Here is a 25,533-nt window from a genome sequence, read left to right as displayed (position 1 = left end):
GGTTGTCACATTCTTCCCCTGTAGGGATGTTTGGTCCTCCAAACTTAGGTATCTTAATTAATCTAAGCATATACAGCTTTAATTAAGTTCACCAATTACACAAATAAACCTAATTAGGCTCATACACATTAAATTACAATTATTCATGCTTAAATTACTAAATCAGAAACTCATTAACATATAAATTTACAAAAACTCGATTCATTCCTTAGTCATTCAACAATTCACAATTCAATTCGGTATTTCTTGTTCTCTCTATTGATCTATATAAAACACGGTAATAATAAACATAGGAAAGTTAATTTCACTTTATTTATTTCTTTATTATCACGTATACACATAACAATTCCACACACACTCACACATGTAGATGGAATGCCCTAATTTCTTTTCTAGGACATTATATAGCTCATTTGGATACGTGTGTAAGGTAGAACTTGTGTTCTGATACCACTTTGTCAACACCTAAACCCACCCCTAAAGGTTTAGCGTCGTAACCGACCAGTAATCTGAGATTACAAAAGGCCTGCTTCACAGTAATACAGTAAATAGGGCTGGTGGAAGCCATTTAATAATAACATATATCGTCCAATGAGCTGTGAAGACTTAAATGAACAAAACAAACTTTATATAAACAGATATCCATATAGTCCACATTAGGGATTAAATCCTAAAAACAAAATAGTCAAAATAAAAGCCTTAAACAAAAACTCCATAACATAGATCATGTTTCAGATGGACAATTTCTAAACCATCCAAAAGCATTGGTGCTTGATAATTTAGAACCTCGTAGTGAGGTACGGTAGTTGGCTTGACAAAACTGGGTTCAGATCAACGTTGCTAGGTCCGATTTGGTGCTTGATCACCTACATACATATACATAAACAATGAGTTAGAACCTAGTGAATAATCTCAACGTAAAGAAGTTAAATGAATGAGATCCATAACTTAGGAAAATATATAATGTTCTTAACGTAGTTAAAGCACGCTTCAGAAACGCATAATAGCAAATATGGATAATCAAACCTTTCATGGCTTAACACACTTCGTAGCACTCAATAGGCTTATCAAACTTGACAGATTACTGCACAAAATATTGACGGCGGAACAAAGCATTCGGAACACCCTCATTGGACGGCTTCATACAGAACACCCACATTGGACAACGATATACATAACGCTCGTATAGGCCAACTTCATACAAAACATCCTTATTGGACGACTATGCAAAATGTCCACTTGGGACGACTTGGCACAAAACATCCACTTTGGACGAGCTCATGCGGAACGCCTACTTTGGGCGACTTCATTCGAAAAGTCTATAACGGATAGATATCATACAAAATGATTACAATCTAAATCATACAGAACAATCATTAAAGATCGGCATCATATAAAATGTTACAATGAGTCAATAACTTATACAGAACGTACATGACGAGTTGAAGACGATATAGAAGTCATTGGGGGATCAAAAGACATTTCCCACGTCGGTACCATAGTTGTTGTTTCAAAAGGCAACTCATTCATTCTTAGTCAAATTTCATTTTCGAAGCTTATCATATCATACTCAGTTCGGAATTTCATAGCTGTCATGGCCCAAACTCACCCCCATGGGTTAAGGACATAACCGGCTAGTAATCATGAGATTACCTATGGTCTCAAACCAAATAAAACATATTCCAACAGAGTTAAAGGGCCAAAACGGAAGCAAACTTAAAACTTTTGTCCATAGAGCTATGCTTGCATGGCACATCATAACATTTCACATATATTCATTAATAACCCACATCAAAGAAAGTTAACATATAGCTTTATACAACAGGATCATTCAAGTCATGGTCAGCCAATCAGAAGCTTATATACAACCGTGGTCTAATGTTTTCGCCAATATAGCAAAATTATAACAAAAGAATAAAAGAGGCGAAGACAAGTCTCGTGCGTGAGACATTAGGGATGACTCTTCAAAACCTTGACTATTTCTCACATAACTTCACCGAGGCTGGGTTTGTACATCTCTTGGCTCACCTACAGACACATGAATGAGAGTGAGCGAAAGTCCAGTGAATAATATCAACTAGAGAAGATACATGAACGAACTTTGAAGCAATTACATCAGACAACCTTGGGCCCAATTCATGTTTCTAGCTAATGTATCAAACAACAAAAGTTCTAGATATATCAAACGGCCTCGGGCCTAATTCACTCATATTCGACGGCCTTTGGCCCATTCATTCATGTCTAACAGCCTTTGGCCCAATCATTCATGTCAAACGACTTTTGGCCCATTTCATTCATGTCAAACGACATTTGGCCCATTTCATTCATGTCCAACGGCCTTTGGCCCAATCAATCATATCCAACGGCCTCGGGCCCAATCTTATAGCATAACAGATATTTGTCCACAATTCAAATTAACAACCTTATGAGACTTATAAAGAATAAGCAATAGGACAAATAACATACTTTAAAACATCTTTACTAAGATATTACTCACAGTGATCTGCCGGTGGATTTGCTCTGGTGCTTGACCCTACACATTTCATGAACATAATGGGTCACAAACGATTCAATCCGTTCTTAATTCATACATCCCTCTTAGGTTTCTTTCTTATTATCTTAACTCATTTACAATGCTTAATATATGACTAAGAGTACTTAGAAATGAAAGAGAACGGAAAATGAAACACAAAACATCTTTACAAAATTTCTAAAACAGGGCTCCCTGCTCGAGCGTGGCTTCTGCTGCTCGAGCGGACCTCTTTGGTTTGCAAAAGTACTGGTTGCCTTACATTCGCGCTCGAGCGCATCTTCGGACGCTCGAGCTGAAGGTCAAACATGTACCTTGGACGCTCGAGCGTGATTCTCCTTGCTCGAGAGGACGACAATGTCTACAAAACTGCTGGGAGCTAGCATTTCACGCTCGAGCGGCCATTACCCCGCTCGAGCGGACATGCCGAATTCTGGGTTTTCCAGCAACCATTTTGAGCTTCAAACTTGCATTCAAACTAATGTAACTTGCATATTATGACCCATAGCTCACATATACATTTACTAACATGATACAACACCAAATTTATCACATTATGAAGCCCAAATCTCATGAATTAATTACATGCATGCCCCAAATAATACCAAACTTACTTCCAACACAACAAATTCATGCATTCAAACTCACACCTCTATGAATTGTATTTGCATGTGGGATATAACTATCATTCCCAACTTAAATGATGTAAATGATGATCAAAGGCATGAAACGACATCAATTCTACATGGATTATACATTTCATGCTCAATTATACAAATCTATGGCAATTCCTTACATGTATGCACTCTTTAACTTCAAATCCACCAAATTCAACATAATCCACATTCTTGATTATAATACAACTTGAATTCACAAATTTACAAAACCCAAACTCATAAATTATGCTCAATTACTCACCTAGGAGCTCAAATCTTCCCAATTCTAGTTAATTCTTGAGTTAATCCTCAAGATCCTCAAGCTTCTTGTTCAAAGCTTCACTTGCCTTCACTCTCTCTCTCTCTCTAACCGACCCTCTCTCTTTTTCTAGAGTAATCTCAGCCAACGAGAGAAAATGAGCTCAAAAACCATAACATGAGGCTATATAGGCCTTTATATAGAATGGCCTAATCAAATTGATTATAGCTAAATAATAGAGTCTAATTTAATCGTTCTAAATCTAATTATTTTGACCCGAATCGATTTTCAATTAATTTTCATCGTAGGCTCTAAGAATTATGCCAATTATAATGACGTAGTCAATTTCGGTTTCTGTGGCCGATAAGGCCTTCAATTTTCAATTCATAATAGTAAGTTGAACAAATTTTTCTACGGTGAACAGATAGAAATTCAAAAACACATATAATCACATAATTAACACTCAAGATCATATCAAACACATAATCACAATCATAATTAAGATCAATTAGCATAATACGGAACACAGTTATCATAGTCTTCACTCCTTTAGGAAGTTTGGTCCTCCAAACTTATTTTACCTTCGTCGGGAAACAAATGTGGATAGCGTAGTCGCATTTCTTCCTCTTTTTTCCATGTAGCGTCCATCCCATAGTGCTTTTTCCATTCCACTTTTACCATCGGGATGGACTTGCTTCTCAGCTGTTTCACTTGCTTGTCAATAATTCGTTCCGGCCATTCTGCGTATTCTATATTCTCATCAAGAGCTATCCGGTGATAATCAATTACATGAAATGGATCCTGAAGATAACCTCTTAACATCGACACATGAAACACATTATGGATTTGCTCGAATCCCGGTGGCAAGGCAACTCTGTAAGCGACTGGACCAAGCCTTTCTAGAATTTGGAACGGCCCGATGTAACGGGGTGACAACTTTCCTTTCTTACCGAATCTTACTTGGCCCTTCATCGGGGTCACGTGAATAAACACGTGGTCACCAACCTCATACTCAAGAGGTCTTCTTCGAACATCTGCATAATTCTTTTGCCGACTCTGAGCTGTCTTGAGCCTTTGCTGAATAGTTCAGATCTTTTCAGAAGTGTCTTGCACAATTTTGGGCCCAAGTAGAGCCCTATCCCCGACTTCTGTCCAACAAATTGGTGATCTACACCTTTTACCATACAAAGCCTCGTATGGTGCAATACCGATGCTGGAGTGGAAGCTGTTATTGTATGCATACTCGGCTAATGGCAAATAATCTTTCCAACTCCCTTGTAAATCCAAGGCACACATTCTTAGCATATCTTCCAAAGTCTGTATGGTCCGTTCTGATTGCCCATCTGTTTGTGGGTGAAATGAGGTACTGAACCTCAATTCTATTCCCATAGCTTTTTGCAAACTTTTCCACAATTTGGACACAAATTTTGGATCTCTATCCGACACAATAGATACTGGAACTCCGTGTAAACAGACAATCTCATCAACATATATAGTGGCCAGTCTATAAGCATCAAATGTAGTTATGACAGGTAGAAAATGTGTAGATTTTGTCAGTCTATCAACTACAACCCAAATAGAATCCATACCTCGAGGAGTTCGAGGTAGACCAACGACGAAGTCCATAGTCACATGTTCCCACTTCCATTCTGGAATAGGGAGAGGTTAAAGTAGACTCCTGGTTTCTGATGTTCAGCTTTAACTTGCTGACATTGAAGGCACTTGGACACATATTTTGCAATTTCTTTCTTCATTTTAGGCCACCAATAACTTTGTTTCAAATCCCAATACATTTTGTTATTGCCTGGATGCATAGCAAATACCGACTTGTGAGCTTCATCTAGAACTCTCTTCTTTAGTTCCGGAATATCTGGGACACACATTCGGTTTCGAAACCTCAACACTTCGCTTTCAATGCTGAATTCCACTTTTGGACTTGTCGCAAATTCATCAATCACTTTCTTGAGGAATTCATCATCTTTTTGTTTCTGTTTAATCTCCTCAATGATTGCCGGTACGGCTGAAATAGCGGCTATCAATCCGCCCTGTTTACACAATACCACTTCAATCTCGGACTTCTCGAAATCTTGCAAGATCTCTTTCTGTTCAGTAAGAAAACAAGCCATATTCCCCATCGATTTTCTGTTCAAGGCATCAGTAACTGTGTTGGCTTTCCCAGGGTGATACTGGATTTCAAGATCACAGTCTTTTATTAGTTCAATCCATCTTCTCTGTCGCATATTTAACTTTTTCTGTGTAAAGAAGTAATTCAAACTTTTGTGATCTGTGTAGACTTCACATTTTGCCTCATACAAATAATGCCCTCAGATTTTTAAAGCAAATACAACTGCGGCCAATTCTACGTCATGTGTTGGGTAGTTCTTCTCGTGTGGCCTCAACTGTCAGGATGCGTAGGCAATAACGCTTCCAAGCCTTTATAAGATGCATCACTGAAAATCACAAAGTTTTCCGTACCTGTGGGTAATGTTAGCACTGGTGCAGTAGTCAGTCTTGTTTTTAGTTCATGAAAGGCAGATTCTCTTTCGTCATTCCATTCGAATGGTTGCCCTTTGCGTGTCAGTTGGGTAAGAGGCACAACTATTTTTGAAAAGTCTCTCATAAACCTCCTGTAATACCCGGCTAAACCCATAAAGCTGCGGAGTTCTGTCACATTTGTCGGTGTAGGCTAATTCACGATTGCCTCTATTTTCTGCGGGTCCACTGAAATTCCCTCTTGGTTGATGACATGCCCTAAAAAGATAACTTCATCCAACCAAAATTCACATTTCTTTAGTTTGGCAAATAATTTCTTCTCCCTAAGTGTTTGTAAAGCAGTCCTCAGATGTTGTTCATGTTCAAGTATATTCTTTGAGTATATCAAAATGTCATTAATAAAAACTACAACAAATTCATAAAGGTAGGTCTTAAAAATTCAGTTTATTAGGTCCATAAATGCTGCAGGAGCATTAGTCACCCCAAATGGCATAACAAGAAATTCATAATGGCCATATCTTGTTCGAAACGCAGTTTTCTCGACATCTTCTGCTTTTACTTTCAACTGATGATACTCGGATCTCAAATCAATTTTGGAAAACACTTGTGATCCCTGCAACTGGTTAAACAAATCGTCAATACGAGGTAAGGGATATTTGTTCTTTATCGTTACCTTATTCAATTCTCGATAGTCAATACACAAGCGTAAGGTTCCGTCCTTCTTTTTCACAAATAACACCGGTGCACCCCATGGTGAAGTACTAGGTCGAATAAACCCCCTATCAAGTAAGTCTTGTAACTGTTCTTTCAATTCTTTCATTTTAGCAGTAGCCATTTTGTAAGGAGTTTTAGAGATTGGCTGAGTGCCTGGCACAACTTCAATAGTAAACTCTATCTCCCCGTCCACTAAGTCGCCTAGTAATTCATTTGGGAACACATCTGGGAATTCTCTAACAATAGGAATACTATTTAGTTTAACATTCACAGATTGTTCAGATAGCACACAACATAAATAACCCTGGCACCCTTTCCTGATCAATTTACATGCATGCTTTCATTACAGCTATCAAATAAGGTGGATGCACTACCCCGTTACCCACAAACACAATTTCTTCCTATTCCAGTGGTTTAAACACAACCCGTTTTGTTACACAATCAATGGTGGTACAATATTTAGTTAACCAATCCATGCCTAGAATTATATCAAAGTGTCTAAAGTTCAAGGGCAACAAATCTACATACAGAATAGCATTCCCAATACATATGTCACAAAAACGATATACAGATTCACACAATACAGATTCCCCGGATGGAGCAGATACACATAGTAAGTATGGCAATAATTCTACAGGTCTACTCAGTCTAGATGCAAATGCACAAGTTACGAAAGAGTGTGTTGATCCGGAGTCAATTAGTACAAAAGCATCCTGATTACATATAGAGATAGTACCTGAGACAACGGCTGCAGCATTTCGTGTATCGCCCGGAATAAGCGCAAAAACTCTCCCTTGCATCACGACATCTCCGGTGGTAGTAGATCTCATAGTATTTCCCGATTTTGGGATCGATGCAGAGGAGCTGGCAGCTAACTTTCCACTGTTCTGATTACATTCGCTAGCCATATGCCTCGTTTTTTCACACTTAAAACAAGCTCCTGACACACGGTAACAAACCCCACGATGCCTTTTACTATAAATATTACACATTGGAGATGTATCTCGGGAAGAATTTGAAGTACTTGTGGAGCCCGTATTATGAAGAAGCCTTGCCTTTTACTACCCTTCCAGTCTGTTGTTGATTGGGTCTGTCTGGCTATGTTAGCCTCTGATATTATGGCCCGGTCCAGCACCTCAATATAAGTTTCCAGCTTGAGAACATTTACCCTCTCTAGGATATCATCTCGAAGCCCTCCTTCAAAATGCCTCGCTTTCTTGTAGTCAGTGTCAACCACATGTGGTGCAAACCTGGCCAATTCAGTAAATTTGGTCTCATACTTAGCTACTGTCATGCTGTTCTGCTTAAGTTCCATGAATTCCGACACTTTTCTGTCACGAACACATTGTGGGAAGTATTTATCATAGAATATTTCCAAGAACCGTGCCCAACCAATATCTTTATTTTTTTCACACATTAGCATCCACCATCTTTTGCCTCATCTTCAAGAGTGAAAGTGGCTAGCAATACTTTTTGTGTCTCTGAACAGGGAAACACCTCAAATAGCTTTTCGATGTCGAGAACCCATGCTTCGGCCTTTAACGGATCTAATCCCCCATGAAATTGTGGCGGTTTCATTTTCTTAAACTCTTTAGTGAGAGCTATTATCCGGTCATTGTTCTGTAAGTCTGGCACAGGTGGTGCCAAAGGAGGAGGCGGAGGATGTGGTTGCTGCCACTGTTGCTATTGCCTCAATGTTTCTACCATTTCCTGGATTAATCTTTCCATCCTATCCAATCTGGCAGTAGAGGACTCTTCTATCTCATCACCTCTTGTTCTTACCATCTTATTAGACTTGCATTATTCTTTATACAAAAGTTTCACAAGTATGCATATACTAAGGGGCATACATATTCACATAATTCGCAATGCAAGTAAATCACAAACATATAGCATATAATCATTCATCATGAAGCATTTAAGCACATTCTTGATGCTTTCAGATTCATACTTTTCACATGAATACATCCTAGATCTTTTTTAGATGCTAATTGCTCATTTGGTCAAGTGTGTGAGTTATTAACTCGTGCTCTGATACCACTCTGTCATGGCCCAAACCCGCCCCCATTGGTTAAGGACATAACCGGCCAGTAATCATAGGATTACCTACGGCCTCAAACCAAATAAAACATATTCCAACAGAGTTAAGGGGCCAAAACAGAAGCAAACTTAAAACTTTTATCTATAGAGCTGTGCTTATATGGCACATCATAACATTTCACATATATTCGTTAATAACCTACATCAAAGAAAGTTAACATATAGCTTTATACAACAGGATCATTTAAGTCATGGTCAGCCAAACAGAAGCTTATATACAACTGTGGTCTAACGTTTTCGCCAATATAGCAAAATTATAACAAAAGAACAAAAGACGCGAAGACAAGTTTCGTGCGTGAGACATTAGGGCTGACTCTTCAAAACCTTGACTGTTTCTCACATAACTTCACCGAGGCTGGGTTTGTACATCTCTTGGCTCACCTACAGACACATGAATGAGAGTGAGCGAAAGCCCAGTGAATAATATCAACTAGAGAAGATACATGAACGAACTTTGAAACAATTACATCAGACGGCCTTGGGCCCAATTCATGTTTCTATCTAATGTATCAAAAGACAAAAGTTCTAGATGTATCAAACGGCCTCGGGCTCAATTCACTCATATCCGACGGCCTTTGGCCCATTCATTCATCTCCAACGGCCTTTGGCCTAATCATTCATGTCAAACGGCCTTTGGCCCATTTCATTCATGTCCAACGGCTTTTGGCCTAATCAATTGTATCCAATGGCCTCGGGCCTAATCTTATAGCATAATAGATATTTGTCCACAATTCAAATTAACAACCTTGTGAGACTTATAAGGATTAAGCAATAGGACAAATAACATACTTCAAAACATCTTTACTAAGATATTACTCACAGTGATCTGCCGGTGGATCTGCTCTGGTGCTTGACCTTACACATTTCATGAACATAATGGGTCACAAACGATTCAATCCGTTCTTAATTCATTCATCCCTTTTAGGCTTCTTTCTTATTCTCTTAACTCATTTACAATGCTTAATATATGCCTAAGAGTACTTAGGAATGAAAGAGAACGGAAAATGAAACCCAAAACATCTTTACAAAATTTTTGAAATAGGGCTCCCTGCTCGAGCGTGGCTTCTACTGCTCGAGCGGACCCCTTTGGTTTGCAAAAGTACTGGTTGCCTTACATTTGCGCTCAAGCACGACTTCAGATGCTCGAGTTGAAGGTCAAACATGTACCTCGGATGCTCGAGCGTGATTCTCCCCGCTCGAGAGGACGACGAGGTCTGCAAAACTGCTGGGAGCTAGCATTTCACGCTCGAGCGGCCATTACCCCACTCGAGCGGACATGCCGAATTCTGGGTTTTCCAGCAACCATTTTGAGCTTCAAACTTGCATTCAAACTAATGTAACTTGCATATTATGACCCATAGCTCACATATACATTTACTAACATGATACAACACTAAATTTATCACATTATGAAGCCCAAATCTCATGAATTAATTACATGCATGCCCCAAATTATACCAAACTTACTTCCAACACAACAAATTCATGCATTCAAACTCACACCTCTATGAATTGTATTTGCATGTGGGATATAACTATCATTCCCAACTTAAATGATGTAAATGATGATCAAAGGCATGAAGCGACATCAATTCTACATGGATTATACATTCCATGCTCAATTATACAAATCTATGGCAATTCCTTACATGCATGCACTCTTTGACTTCAAATCCACCAAATTCAACACAATCCACATTCTTGATTACATTATAACTTGAATTCACAAATTTACAAAACCCAAACTCATAAATTATGCTTAATTACTCACCTAAGAGCTCAAATCTTCCCAATTCTAATTAATTCTTGAGTTAATCCTCAAGATCCTCAAGCTTCTTGTTCAAAGCTTCACTTGCCTTCACTCTCTCTCTCTCTCTAACCGACCCTCTCTCTCTTTTTCTAGAGTAATCTCAGCCAACGAGAGAAAATGAACTCAAAAACCATAACATGAGGCTATATAGGCCTTTATATAGAATGGCCTAATCAAATTGATTATAGCTAAATAATAGAGTCTAATTTAATCGTTCTGAATCTAATTATTTTGACCCGAATCGATTTTCAATTAATTTTCATCGTAGGCTCTAAAAATTATGCCAATCATAATGACGTAGTCAATTTCAGTTTCTGTGGCCGATAAGGCCTTCAATTTTCAATTCATAACAGTAAGTTGAACACATTTTCCTACGGTGAACAGATAGAAATTCAAAAACACATATAATCACATAATTAACACTCAAGATCATATCAAACACATAATCACAATCATAATTAAGGTCAATTAGTTTAATACGGAACAGAGTTATCACAATAGCATAACTTATCGTTCAAAAATACTTACTTGGAAAACTTATTACATCATGAACAATCGGGAATTTGTAACATATCTTATTATTTCATCAACATACTTGTCTTGATGAATATTTCGCCATCAAAATATAGATTGCATAATGTAGACGTTCCCGAACGTCTTGGGAGAAATCCCGTTTTGTTTATTGGGCTTACTACAGTTCGGACTCAAATGTCACGGTTCTGAATCTAATCCCGCAAAGTGCAATGCGAGACCGATAAATCACCAAAGAGTCCAAATCTGGCAAATCGTTTTGAAAAATAGATTTTTAGAAAGAAGTGCCAAACATGGACTGCTTTGCCAGATACAGAGTCACCACCTAAATATTTTGTTTTGGGAGAATTTAGGAAACCCTGACTCGTGCCTAAGGCCACGTGTCCGTCATCACCAAAGTTGTCTCGGCTCGGGAACTTGGGTACGATTGGGAAAGGTCATTTCATGAGCACTCCCGCTCGCCCGATTGAAGATCGGCCACTACTAAGCATGATATCAAGTTTTTGAAAACACACGTACTCTTATTCCGGTTTATTAGCCTAGAATTACTATGTGATGAGCACATCATACAAGTATAGATTGGATTGCCTAAGTTGGAACAAAGCATCGCATATCCGTTTGTTTTGAAAATGGATTGAAGTTTGCTACTCGCAAGTAGGCTAAAACACGGGTTTTGACGAATTATTCCAACTCAAGCAACCCAACCTTCACCCACAAGCATTCATGCAGTTATATCACATAAGCACATAGCCTCATGGTAAGCATGCTATCATGGCAGCCATTCACACACATGCAAGGATGCTAAAGTATAAACACTTACCGAGTACTCCGAGCCAAAGAAAGAAGCTAATTAGAAATCATGCATGAATCCTAACTATGCTAAGAATGCCTAATGCAACACATGCAAAAATGCAACTACAATAGGCTCGGCTATTCTAAGATGGCATATAAGATGCAACAATCGATACATGTATTCAACTTGGAATTGAAATACAATGCAGTTAGCATGATGCGCCGAGCCCGGTGCATGCAATACAGATGAATGAATGCAAGCATGCGAACATATAGATGCTAATTGAAATATGCCCTAAAACTGACCATCATAAGCTGGTAAATAAAAAGGAGAAAGACGTGGGGTTGGAAGACATGCATCACACACACGCACACTTATTACAAAATTTGCCCTCTCGCGGAGGGTCCAAATAAATAATACAGAACCAACTAGCTAATCTAAGCTAATTAAACTAGTTATTACATAACCGAAATGAATAACGAATTACAGCTAAATATTACACAACATTAATTAATTAAAAAATTAAACTAAGGAAGCAAATAAATTAGCATGCAAGCTACATGAAATGGACTGCCTTAGCTCTGTTCTGAATGATAAAGGATGCATGCATGCTCGAGTCGCCTTGTTGGGAAATCCAACGCGATGTCTCAACTCGCCTTTATTTGCAATTGAACTCAGAAACTTGCACAAAGCTCCAAGGAGATGAAACTCCACCCTGGAAATCTAGGGGAAGGCTATCGACCAGCTATAGGCATTGGAGACCACCTACCGACCACCCTTGGTGGTGAAAACCAGAAAAGGTGGTCGGCCTGCCAGAAAACCTGGTCGGCTGGCCAGTTTCTTCTCCTGGTTTCTGCATTTTCTGCAACAAAGGCAAGAGAGAGAGAAGGCAAAGTATTTTCAACATATGTGTGCCCGACCACTCTCCCCGTCATTGTATAAGCTCTAGGGAGTGTAGTCTTCGATCCTCGTGCCATCAATCACGCATCCTGATGCATGATGGCCGAAGAGTCGAATTGCACGACTCAATGTGAAATGAATGCACATTTAAACACCTAAAGCCAACAACTCTATCATGGATAGTCAAGAGTGTCGGTGACCAAAAATCGAGGCACGTTTCGTCACTTTGAGTACGAAACATTCCTCATTTCCCGTGTTTGGACTAAACCCTACTCCAAACACAATGCAACAAACAATGTATGGACAAATGCAACTCTAGCATGCGATCTAAATGCAATGCAACTTAGTGATGCGAAGATGCACGGAATGACATGCAAGCATGCAAATGGCATACACAATGCTATGAACTAATCAATGGCATACTCAATGCACATGGATTATATGGCATGCATACATAATGCACTAACATACGCAATGTTATGAACGAGGCATACGCAATGCAATGATCAAACATGCGATAACACGGACTATAGGGCATACATAATGCAAGATGGACTTAAACCAAGATGGATGGGCCTTGGCCACACCCAAATTAGTGGCCAATATGATGAAAATGAGGCAACAAGGTACATGCAAACATGCACAAATGCAAGGGACCAAACCTAAGGAACAAAGTGCAACTCTACCAAAGCATGACAAGGATGAAATATGGCATACAATGACACATGTTTCAGCTCTGAAATGACATACAAGATGGTCCCGAATCATGCAAACAACTCACCCGATGCATGTTGGATGACACAATTACCGAAACTAGTGAAGTGCATTACACTAGAGGTATGCAAAGTGATGCCCAAATGACCAAACCAACCCCAAACAGTCCCTATGCAGACCCAAAACAGTGGCAAAATGGACTAAAATGATGGCTTGCAATGCACAAAAATGAAGCTCATGCAATAGCCAAAAAATGAGGCATACAAGCACAACTCTCAAACGCATTTAAAGAGTGGAAAACATGAGAATATGGCACAAGTATAAGCTCTGAAATAACATGTTCAATGATGCCAAAACATGAAAACACCTCAAGTTAAGCATGCAAGAGACTTCAAAACTCGAAGCTAGGCAACAGTATTACACTACAAGCATGCATGGCAAGCATCATTCGACCATGGGACCTCAAAATAGAGCTAAGGCAGCCCAAATCATGAATAAAATCAGTTTCAAACATGGCCAAAATATGCTAGAATCAAGGGCCAAAACAACATGCAATGTGAGCTAGTGAACATGGATTACACTACAAGCATATGAAGCATTCAAGTGGCCACTAAACCAGAAAAATTTAGAGACATGACATGCCAAATAAAGCCCAAAAATCCACTGAAACATGATCAATGCATGCAAGAATGACATGCTCCTTTGATAGGCTATAAGAGGGGTTATTCTACACATGCAAGAGACACACCCAAGGTGACAAAACCAACTCTGTATAGAGCCTAGGAAGGCCCTAAAAGTCACTAAAAAGGGCCTAAAACAAGGCTTGGAGGTGTGCAAATGAAGGCTCCTTTGTAAGGCCAAAAATGCTAGTGAACAAGACAAGGAGGGAGAGGGTCACCCCTTTCTGATTTTGACTCTCAAAAACACATGTTAACCACTGAAAATCCGCTAGATTTCAGTGGCTAAAAGGTCAAGCAAAGGTCAACACAAAGGCCTTAGGGCATGGCTCAAAACAAGGCAAAATGAAGCACGCAAGGGGGTAGATGACCCCCAGCAACAAAATGACCTTAAACAAACATCAAAAGGACCTCAAAACAAGACTTTTTCAGTTGAAAACAAAGCTCAAATATGCATGCAAATAAGGCTAAGAGATGGATCAAAATAAAGCTTAAAAGAGGGAAAAAGTGTATTACCCTTGAAGCTCAGCAAGACAGCAACTTCCGGACTCAAAAACCAACTCCTTAACCTCTGAAAATGGCCTCCAAGAAGCTCCAAGCAATGGTGGAAGGGTTAGGCTATGATGTGGTGTGCAAAGGTGCAAGAACGAGACCCTTTTGAACCCAAAATATAGAGACAAAAAGAGATATATGCTATGCCTTAGAGCAATTTCAGAACCTGGTATATGGAGAGGAAGGCTCTCTCTTATAGAGATACAAGGCCAAAGCTTCTTCAAGAAGCTAAAAACCAAAGCTCAAGATCCTCCATACACGTGTATGGAGGATATAGTCTGTGCCTTCCAGCTGGCAGACACTCACAGAGACATGACTAGAGGGAGCAGGCCGACCAGTTCAGGTGATCGGCCGACCACTTCCCCTGGTCGGCCGACCAGTTCAAAAGGTTCAACCCAATAAAAGGTGGTCGGCAGCCCCATTTGATGGTCTCCACATTGAATGCAAGCTAGTGGTATGGCGGTAGACCAGTAAATATGGCTCAAAAACCAAGGAGACCAGCTTCCTGACAAGAAAATTGGCTGGCGGGAGAAAAGTGGTCTCCAAGGAGAAAAGGTGGTCTCCCACTCTTGTACCACCTCCCAAACAATGAAAACAAGGTCCATGCCAAAAATGAACCAAGACGGATGCAAGATGAGGGTTCGAGGGTCAAAACGTGCAGCCGGGTGCCCCGAAAACAGGCTGTTAAGCATCGAAAGTGGCGTGCGACCACAAAGGTGGTCTCCCGGGCCACAGTGTCCCTCTAGATAAAGGAAGCAAGGTGTGTGCCAAAAACCATGCCAAACGGAGAAAGTTAAGCGGTCCCGAACCTAGGCGCACGGCCGGCGGCTCCGAAAACTGAAAACTGGTCTTCAAACGGGAAAAGTGGCCTACGGCCACTGAGAGATGGTCTACGAGACCTCTCTCTCCCTTCGGGAAGAGAAAACAAGGCCTGGTTCACAAATCGAGGCAAAGCACAAAAGGGTCTCGAGGTCCGGGGGTAAGGCTCTCAGCCGAAACTCCGAAACCTCAGAACGAGCACAACATGCACCGTCACCGAGCGCTTAATCGATGACGTCTGAGTCTTAAGGTCGGTCAAAAATGGGGTGTCTACACATAATCATCGTATAGCAAAGCCAATTTAAAAGTAGCTTGTACAAAATATCTTTACAAAGACATTACTCACAGTGTTTGGCTGGATGATACTCCTTGTGCAAGTGACCTACTCAACACATTCAATTCTAACATCTCAAAAATCATTCAATTCATTAAGTCGATTTTCAACCCATTCAGTTCATTCGTTACTTATTCATTCGGTTATTCCTATTCTTTCCTTAATTCCTTTCATGGTCATGACATGTATATAAACTTGAAATACATGTGAAAACCATGCAAATGGAGGCCCAAAAGTTGGCAAAAAGGAGGGAAAACAAAACTGAGACTGCCTTGCCAACCACACGTGCGGTGGCTCTGGTCGCACGTGCGGAGCCAAAGCAAAATGCATTTTCAGACAGGGGAGGCTGGTTGCATGTGTGGGGCCTTAGGTCGCACGTGTGGTCTGGGTTCATCTTTAATCCGAATTTTAGCTTAATTTTTGGTACTCATTTTTTGGTAATTTAAACTTCAATTTCATGCATTTTAACTCCAAAATCTATGGAGTTTCCTCCTCCAATTTAAGGAATCAAGCCAGAATTCAAATGTGTGAACAAGAATTCCATGAAATGAAGCCATGCATGTCATGTTCTTGAGCTAATTCATCAAATTTCTTCCTTATCTTGTCTCTCACTATATATATATATATATTCTACTTGAATTACTCCATAAAACTACCAATTAAGCTCGAATTCGTCATTATTAAACTTGAATTTCATGAACTCATGGGTGATACAACTCTATTTCAACATAGATTACATGATTCGTGCTAAAAAATAAGATTCCACGGTAATTTCTTGCATGCATGTATGATTCATTACCATTTTCTTCATCTTGATTCATTTCTTACACTTAATCACAAGTTCTTCTTGAATTCACAAACGATATGACTTCAATTCACAATTTAAAGTTCAATCACATACCTAGAGTCCTTAATGGCACAAATTCTAGCAAAATCTTGTATTATCTTTTTCAATTCTTCAAGCTTCTACCAAGAATCTTCATGTTGAGCTCTCTTTCTCTCTTTGAATTGTTCTCTTTCTCTCTCTAGAGTTCTCTTTCATATTTGAGCTCAAGAATATGAGCTTAAACACATTCATATCGTTTATATTGGCTCAATTAGTTTGATTAATCAATCAAGCTTAAGCTAGATAATTAGAGCTTAGATTAATTGAATTTAATCTAATTAATTTGATCTGAATTAATTTTTAATTAAATTTCAAAATAGACTATAAAAATAAGCCTTTACGGCCCTCAATTTCAAATTTTAGCAGAATTCTGAATAGATTTTCTTACGATGAACATATATGAATTCAAAATGCATACCAAACTCATAAGTAGCATTCAAAATTACATTAAACACATAATCAAATGTATAATTAATGAAATAATAGTTTAACACGGAACATGGTTGTCACAACTCTGATACCAAAGTACTTAGTAGATATATTTTCAAGCTAACTAATTGCGGAAGTAATATGAGATGTAACAAACGATGAGAGAGTTTTTGTGAATTTACAATGCTCAATTTCATTGGCTTCAATGTCAATTTATAGATTACAAAGGCAGATACAAACAAAAAATAAAAGTCTAATGGCCTAGAAACAAAAGTCTAAAAGCCTAGTCGTAGGCTTACACCAATTTTCTACACGAAGTCTTTTTACAAACAAAAAAGTCTTCAATATAATAAATACAAAGACTAGTAAATACATTTGCAGTCCTCCTCCCTTCTTTTTGAAAAGGAGAAATTGTTTCGGATAAGATTTGGCTAATCTTTTTTATTGTTGCTGCATATGCTACCACGTGTGTTGAATAGGGATGCAGTCAGTCCGACATATCTGCAATTTGTCTTTATAGGCCCACTATGCTTCTATCATATTATCTATCTTCGAATAATGGAGAATCTCACCATTTCCATCTCACCCTCACTGTCGTCATCTCGCGACCATCATGGCGGTTATTTGACCACTCACTCTCTCTCTCTCTCTCTCTCTCTCTCTCTCTTTCTCTCTCAAAGATTGCTATTCTCTCTCTCCTAGGGCATCTCTATCGCTGCCGATCAATCTTGACCATCTGCCGCATCGCTGCTAGGTCTTGTCTCTATATCTTGGCAATACTTATGGACCTCTTTCTTAACACTCGTAAGTTCGCCACTTTTGTTTTCCATTTCTAGCAATGGACTTCTCTTCCAACATCGACAAGCTCCATGAATTCATTAGTTCCTTCACTTCATCTCTCTCTTTCTCTCTCTTCTAAAACCCTACCTTTCTCTCTCTAGAATATCATTCTAGATTTCTCGATTTGGAGCTCAATTTTTTTTGATTTTATTATAAATCTCTCTCCTCTTTCTGATCTCTTCTCTCTCTCATCTCTCTCTTAGGTTTGGTGCTTTCTCTCTGTATCGAAACCTCGACTTAGATTTATTGCCTAAGTGAAGTTATGGTTTTATCAATGCCAGATCTGCCTTTGGATTCAACGCCGGTGGTGTACGAGAGTGAAGCTATGGTTTTGAAGGTGAAGACTGTGGTGATGAACTGTCCAAAGACTCTTGATGACAATGAAGAAAATGCATTTGTTCATAGTTCTATTTATTTTTGTATATATATCTGTATATGTATAGATCTATGTTTGTTTTATAGATGTATATTTGTCATAGTGTATAGATCTATACATATTTATAGATCTATGTTTGTTGAATTTGAATTTGTAATTAATTAATTATTTTTTTGTTCTTATGTTAACAGATGCATATCTTTATGAAAACCCTAACTTAGCATTATGACAGATAGAGAGAGAAGACATGTAGAGAGAGGAGATGATGAGAGAGAGAGAGAAATAGAGAGAACTCATATATATATATAGACCATCTGTTTAAATTTACACAGATCTTGTGTGGGTAAATTTAAACAAATTTGTTCAAAATTTGAACAGATAGGTTCAGACAGATAGATTAAAAAAAAATCTTGTAAAAAAATAATTTTTTAATTTTGTCACTTAAATTTTAATATTTTGATTTGTTTTCAATCTAAACCATTAATTTATTTCCATTAAGTAAAATTGACCCCCCCAAAATAGATATTTTAACTATTATACTCAATGTAAATTTGCAAAAAAGTATCTAAGTATCCGATTTCATTGAGTTTAATGACTAAAATATATATTTAATTTCATGGCTTAAAATGCACAAAAATTAAATTTGTCATCCAATCATATAAAATAAATTTTTTTTGACATCCACGCATCGAAAGCACTCTACTCGCAAACCATAAAGAGTATATAGAAAGTAAAATTTTACAAAAATTAAAAAACAAAGTATCCAAATTCACTTCAACATAGTTTATTATATGAGTAAAAACTCAAACTAGGATCAAAATAGTTCAACATAGTTCATTATATGAATTAAAACTCTATGAAAATATCAACCACAGTCAACTTCAACACCACACTATAGCTGTGCATTTGCCATTCCCAGTTTGAGAATGTCAGTAAAGGAAGGGCTTCAGTGGCCTTCCCTAATGCTCTTTCCTGGCAAACCAAAAATGATGATCAACACCATTTTCTTGAAAATCCAAATGAAAAGTTCTAGGAACAAAAACATAAATTGAAGTTCTAATCAATCAGAAGGTTTCTTAGAAGGCTAATATATAATTTGAGTTGTTCATCTATTATTTACCAATTTGTTAAAACATACTAACTTTTGCTATAGAATGCTTGCTTACTATGCTTTATCATATCGATTTTGATGTTATATTAGAAAGATTGCAGTTCTCTGTGGTTTTAGAAGGTAGAAATATTGGTGACTTAGTTATATGTGAGATAGACAAAATGATAGATGATAGTCACCTCATAGTTTGGTGTGAAATTGGGGATAGATGCCAGACTATATTGGAGGGTGCTTGGATGCCATTGTTGGACCACGTGTGTTTTGTCCATCCATAGGAGCAAAAATAGAGCTCTCAAGTTTGCTACATTGAAATTAAACGAAATAGTCAGTAAGGGAAATATATAAAAAGTAAAGAAAGAAAAGCAGGAAATCAAAAAATTATATTCCCAAACAAAGGACGGCTTGAGATGCAACCTCACAATCATTCAAACTTCCACAAAGTGATAAAATAATCTTTTATTTTAAAAATGTAAGAGTTAATTCTAGTCTTTGAACAGACAAGTATTATGTTGAGATCAATTTCAAATTTATAATTATAAAACTTCAAAAAAAATTAATATAAATCTAAACTCTTTGATTACCACATTTATTAAAAAAAAAAAAAAAACACAAACACAAACACAAACACAAACACAAACACAAACACAAACACAAACAAACAAACATCTAATAACAATCTATTGAAGTTTAAACTACAATTCGAATTACAATAACATAAATAAAATAAAGGGCTTAGAGGCAAACCTAAAAATTAAAACCACAATAGCATTAAAGCAAGCTTGAATGGAATGGAACTCAATTTCAAATTAATCAAATTTTAATCCTCAGTAATAGTAAAAGCCTATTTCATCTCTTTGTTGTAGTATTAGGTAATCCTATACAATAGCCTCCCCAGAAATTCTAAAAATTAATTTGCCCTAAATTGTAAGTAGAAAATGGCATCAGAGAACTAAACACAATTCCAAAATTATACAAACAATAAACAAATAAAATTTGTTCAATCGGACAAAAACTTGAACTAATCACTATGTTCTTCATACATATACGTATATATGTATGTATAGGCAGAGAGAGAGAGAGAGAGAGAGAGAGAGAGAGAGAGAGAGAGATTGAAAAAATACCAAATCGCTATTGAATCAAAATTTTCTATGATCTCTTTTAGAAACCAAATCAATCTTGTATATATTTATAAAAAATTGAAGAAATGATAGAAGATCTCATAATTTGTATGTGTGTATAGCAAAAACTGATAGAAGATCTCAGAAAATTGTGCGTGAAGATGAAAATCTCAACAGCCATGAAAATCATTGATTTACCTTTGGATTAAAGCCAATGAACTCAGATTTGCATTGGAGCCATGAAAATGAGATTGATCATGGCAAGTTAGGGCAATAAGAGCCCTGGACAGAGATCAATCAATTGATTGTGAAAATGAGATCAATTGAAGATGAAGATCTTCATTGGAGTCCTAGACAGAGATTGATCGATCGATAATGAAAATGAGATCGATTGAAGATGAAGATGAAGATCTCCATTGGAGTCCTAGAAGGAGAGAATTTGGCAAATTAGGGCTGAAGAGAGAGAGAGAGAGATAGAGAGAGAGAGTCTCGACTTTTTGTATGGGTTCTGTTTTAGCCTCGACTTTTTAATTGTGACAAGGTAAAAAATTTTAGTCCCTAAATGTTTTTAATTGGTAATGATAAAAATATTTAGTCTCTAAAGGAATTAATTGTGTATTTATAACTAAATTAATTTGTCTAAAAAAAAAAATATGAATATTATATAAATCAAATAAGTGAAAGAGTAAGAAAGTTTAAATTTGTCTTTAAAGAATTAGTTTAAGAGACTAAATTTACTTAGTCTCAAAAATTAGTAATTGAATTGTAAAATAGGAAAGTACCTCTCACTACTGAAGGAGCAGGTATAAGATCTGGCACGGTAACAACATACACACGCCCTGTTGGCCTCTGATCTACCTGCTCACCTCTCGGAGGATAGGCCTGTTATATTGACTGAGCTGAAGAAGCTCCCTGATTGGCCTTTGAGGCCTGTGTTGACTGTGCTGGCTAGTGACTTGGTGTCTGCCTCGAACCAAACGCACCGGATGTACCATCCAACTATGGACAAGACCTCTCCAAGTGCCCCGTCTGGCCACACTGATAGCAAGTGGGTGGCTGTCCTCTACCCTAACTCTGGTGACCCAACTGACCACACTTGAAACAGGTCATATCTCCCTGACCACCTCTCCTAGAACCCGAGCTGGGCACTAGAAAGGTAGACCTCGACTGAACTCCCTGGGACTGCTAAAGGTTAAAACCCCTCTATCTCTTTCTGTCTCCCTGACTACCCTAACTTCTCCTGGAGCCCCTCATCCTCTCCTCCCCTGCTTGTATGATGGTCTCCAGATGAGCCGCCGCCTCCACAAGGCGTCCATAATCTCTAATCATGGACCTGGCCACTCAAAACATGAGTTCGGTCCTCAACCTCTTCTCGAACTCCAAACAAAGGCGCTCCTCTGTCGCCACCAACTCAGGTGCAAATATAGAGAGGCTAGTGAAAGTGGCCTCAAACTCGGCTACAGGTGTGTTCAACTGCTTGAGGCGAGAAAACTGATCCCTCAACTTTTCCCTAACAGTAGGAGGCAAGTACTTGTCTTGGAAGGTGTCAACGAAAGCCTTCCAAGTCCCTCCAATGCGTCCTCTTGCATACTTCCACTATTGACCCGTGTCTCCTTTCAACTAGAAGGACGCCAATGTCACTCTCAAACCCCCGTCTTCGATGCCAAGCATCTCAAACGTTTTCATCATCTATTCCAGCCATTCATCAGCCTTCAGTGGTTCCTTTGGGTCACTCAATAACTCATCCGAATTTGACCAAAAAAACTCCCTTTTCAGAAAAGAAGGCCCTGCTTCAGCTACCTGGGCTTGAACTTGATTCTCAACTCTGAGAATGTCCATTGATTCCCTCAATGCTCCGGCCATTTTGTGAGCTAAGGCGCCCATGGCCTGCTGACCTACTGGTTCGGCCACATTGGCCTGACCAACCCCGTCTTCCTACGTCGGAATCTCATCTGGTATAAGCACCTCGTGCCTCATAGGCCTACCACGCCTACCTCCACGACCACGTCCTGACATCCTAATGAAGGTAACACAAGAAATTAGCACATTCACAAATGTGCCAAAGCTAATTCACTCGCGTCCTAATACATTAGACAACAGTAATTCACTCCACATAATCATGTAATCACATAAACACATATGAATTTCATCTTCGGATAATGACCGTCCTGCGGCGTTGCAAGAGTTCCAATTAGAAATAGCAGTGATCAAGTGCCTTTTTAACAGGACTCTTAGAAACCCGTAGACCCAATCAACATCCAAGAAATTTAATCCCATACTCAAATAATCACATAAGCATGTTGTCATATAAGCACATATCGTTCACACTTGAGTCTCTAGCAAGCGAGACAAACCCATTGTGGCACTAACCACTTCCCACGTACCCAAAGTATTTAAACTCGGTACGTTCTGATACCAAGTTGTAATGCCCTCAAAATAATACAAATAACCTAACTCATAAGAGAAATGAATATAACATAATTGGTACACTTTCACATAACAAAATTTGTATTACAAAAGGGATTACATGCATTATACATTCATAAACGTTCATTCTGAATCTACATCATGTAATGCAAATTAATAACAACAAATTAAATACCCTACGGGCTTACATCTTTCCAAGACATATCTTGGTCACAATCAAAAGTGAGCTTCGCTCATTACATCTTAAGCCCTTGGCTTTACAAAAATATACAATCAAAATGAGAAGCCCTTGCTTCCAAAAGTTTCTCCGACGCTATTGCCTTGGTGAAGGCATGCCATCATTACCTAAAAATGTTATTCCCAAGTAGGGTGAGCCACAGCCCAGTAGAAACCATCTAACACAGTGTATGAAATTTAGCAAAGGTATAAGTACACTATGCATATACAACGTCAAAGATAAAGGCATCCACATTTTGTATAGTCTTAAATTATCAAACTCAATCATTAAGCCATTTCTCTTCATTTAATTTAATTACGTAAGCCAATTTCATCATTTCTCAACAATCCAAATGAGATTACAACTCATTAGTTCTAGAACCACATTATCAACATGTAAGCACTTCAAACTTTTCTTTCATGGATATTTCGTCTATGGGTAATCGTCAAATGGGACCAATGTATTCTTTCATGGATATTTCGTTCGCAGGCAACCGTCAAATGGGACCCATGTAAACATAGGCTATACAAGCACTATAATTGTCATTTTACGGATATTTTGTTCGCGGGCTAGGCACCCATGTATAGTTTCGGGACTTTCACCCAAGACACTCCGGCTAACTTAATTATAATAGAGTCCATCCCCATTCTCCTCCCAAACAATCATTCATACATATGAAATGTATTTAATCCCAAACTCAAACAATGGAGTACATCCTCTTTCCACTCCCAAATAACCATACATATACAATGTATATAAATATAGTCATATTCAGTTACAAGCACAAGCGATTAGTTTCAATTCACCTAATCCGCATGCAATTTCTACAACAATTATAGCTATCCTCCACCAATAGCTCAATACAGTTATTTCTAAACAAATATAAAATCTCATAATAGATAGTTTATTCAAAACTACCAAAGAATGGAGTAACACATAACCAATCCCACGATTCATATCAATACTCTTTCAATTTCACATTTTCAATGTTAATTTCCATTATTTATACCAAATAATAATTTGATTCAATTAGGGAAAATCCCTCATTTGCCCCTAAATATTAGCCAAGTGCCAAAATCATCAAATCATACACAATACAACATCACTTTCAAACCACTCAAGCATTTATTTCACCTTCACCCAAAAACCCCTATTTCCATTTTGTGCCAAAACCCTAGGTTTGCCTTAAACACCCCCAAATCATATCATTGTTACACAAGATACAAATAACTAAGCTAAATATCATATGAAAGTGTAGAAAAGATCCTTACCTCAAGTTTAGAAGAAAGAGAAGGGAGAAGAGCCCAAAAGTTGACGGCGGCGAAACAACGACTTGCCCCAATCAAAACGAAGCCCTTGACAAGCTCTACACTTAATCTCAAAGGAGCAAGGAGAGGAGATGATTCCAAGTGAGTAGATCTAAAGATCTTTGAGCAAAAAGTGATTTTGGTGAGAGAGAGAGAGACTCGTGGTTTGGAGAGGGAAGAAGAGAAGAACAAGTAAAGAAAAGGTTAAGTGAGGGACCTATTTATAGTGCTAGGTCAAAGTAAAATGAAGTCCCAAAGTCAACCGAAAATATCAAGTCAAAATCCCCAAAATTAGGGCCCAAACCGGATTGAAATCTGGAAAAAAAAAACTCATAGGGCTCGACCCTTGCAGCAGAGGTATCGACCCTTCAGACAGAAAAGCAAAGAGTGCAACAAGCAAGGTGTCGACCCCCCCAGACTGGTGTCGACACCAAATTCCAGCAAATAACTTCCAGATTCAGCAACATACAAGGGTCGACCCTTCCCAGACTGGTGTCGACCCTTGTGGACAGCAACAAGAAGCAGGTGTCGACACCACTAAGGCTGGTGTCGACCCTAAATTCTAGCAACACTTCCAGGAACTTCACCAACAGGTAAGGGTTGATCCTTAGAAAGTTGGTGTCGACCCTAGAATAGAATTTCTAGGTTCCTAAACAACTTTTCAACGTAAACAAGTGTGAACAAACAATCCCAACATGTTTAAATCTATTTGTACTCCTCCAAAACTAAGATACAACGACACCAAAGATTTCCAAAATAAAATAAAGGATTCAAATTCACTTCCCAAAAGCTTTGAAGAATATAGGTGCTACAATTAATAGTACATGCCAAAGATCAATGATGATTTAATACAATTAAAGGATGATTGAGGGAATTGGATTATACCATTAAGCATTAGATGATAACGTTACTCTTTTTATAGCAGACGACACATGCGATG

Source organism: Camellia sinensis, chromosome 3, assembly GCF_055761805.1.
Source record: "Camellia sinensis isolate YWXY chromosome 3, ASM5576180v1, whole genome shotgun sequence".
Taxonomy (NCBI): domain Eukaryota; kingdom Viridiplantae; phylum Streptophyta; class Magnoliopsida; order Ericales; family Theaceae; genus Camellia; species Camellia sinensis.
The sequence above is the reverse complement of the archived record's forward strand: the minus strand, read 5'-3'. Positions refer to the sequence as shown.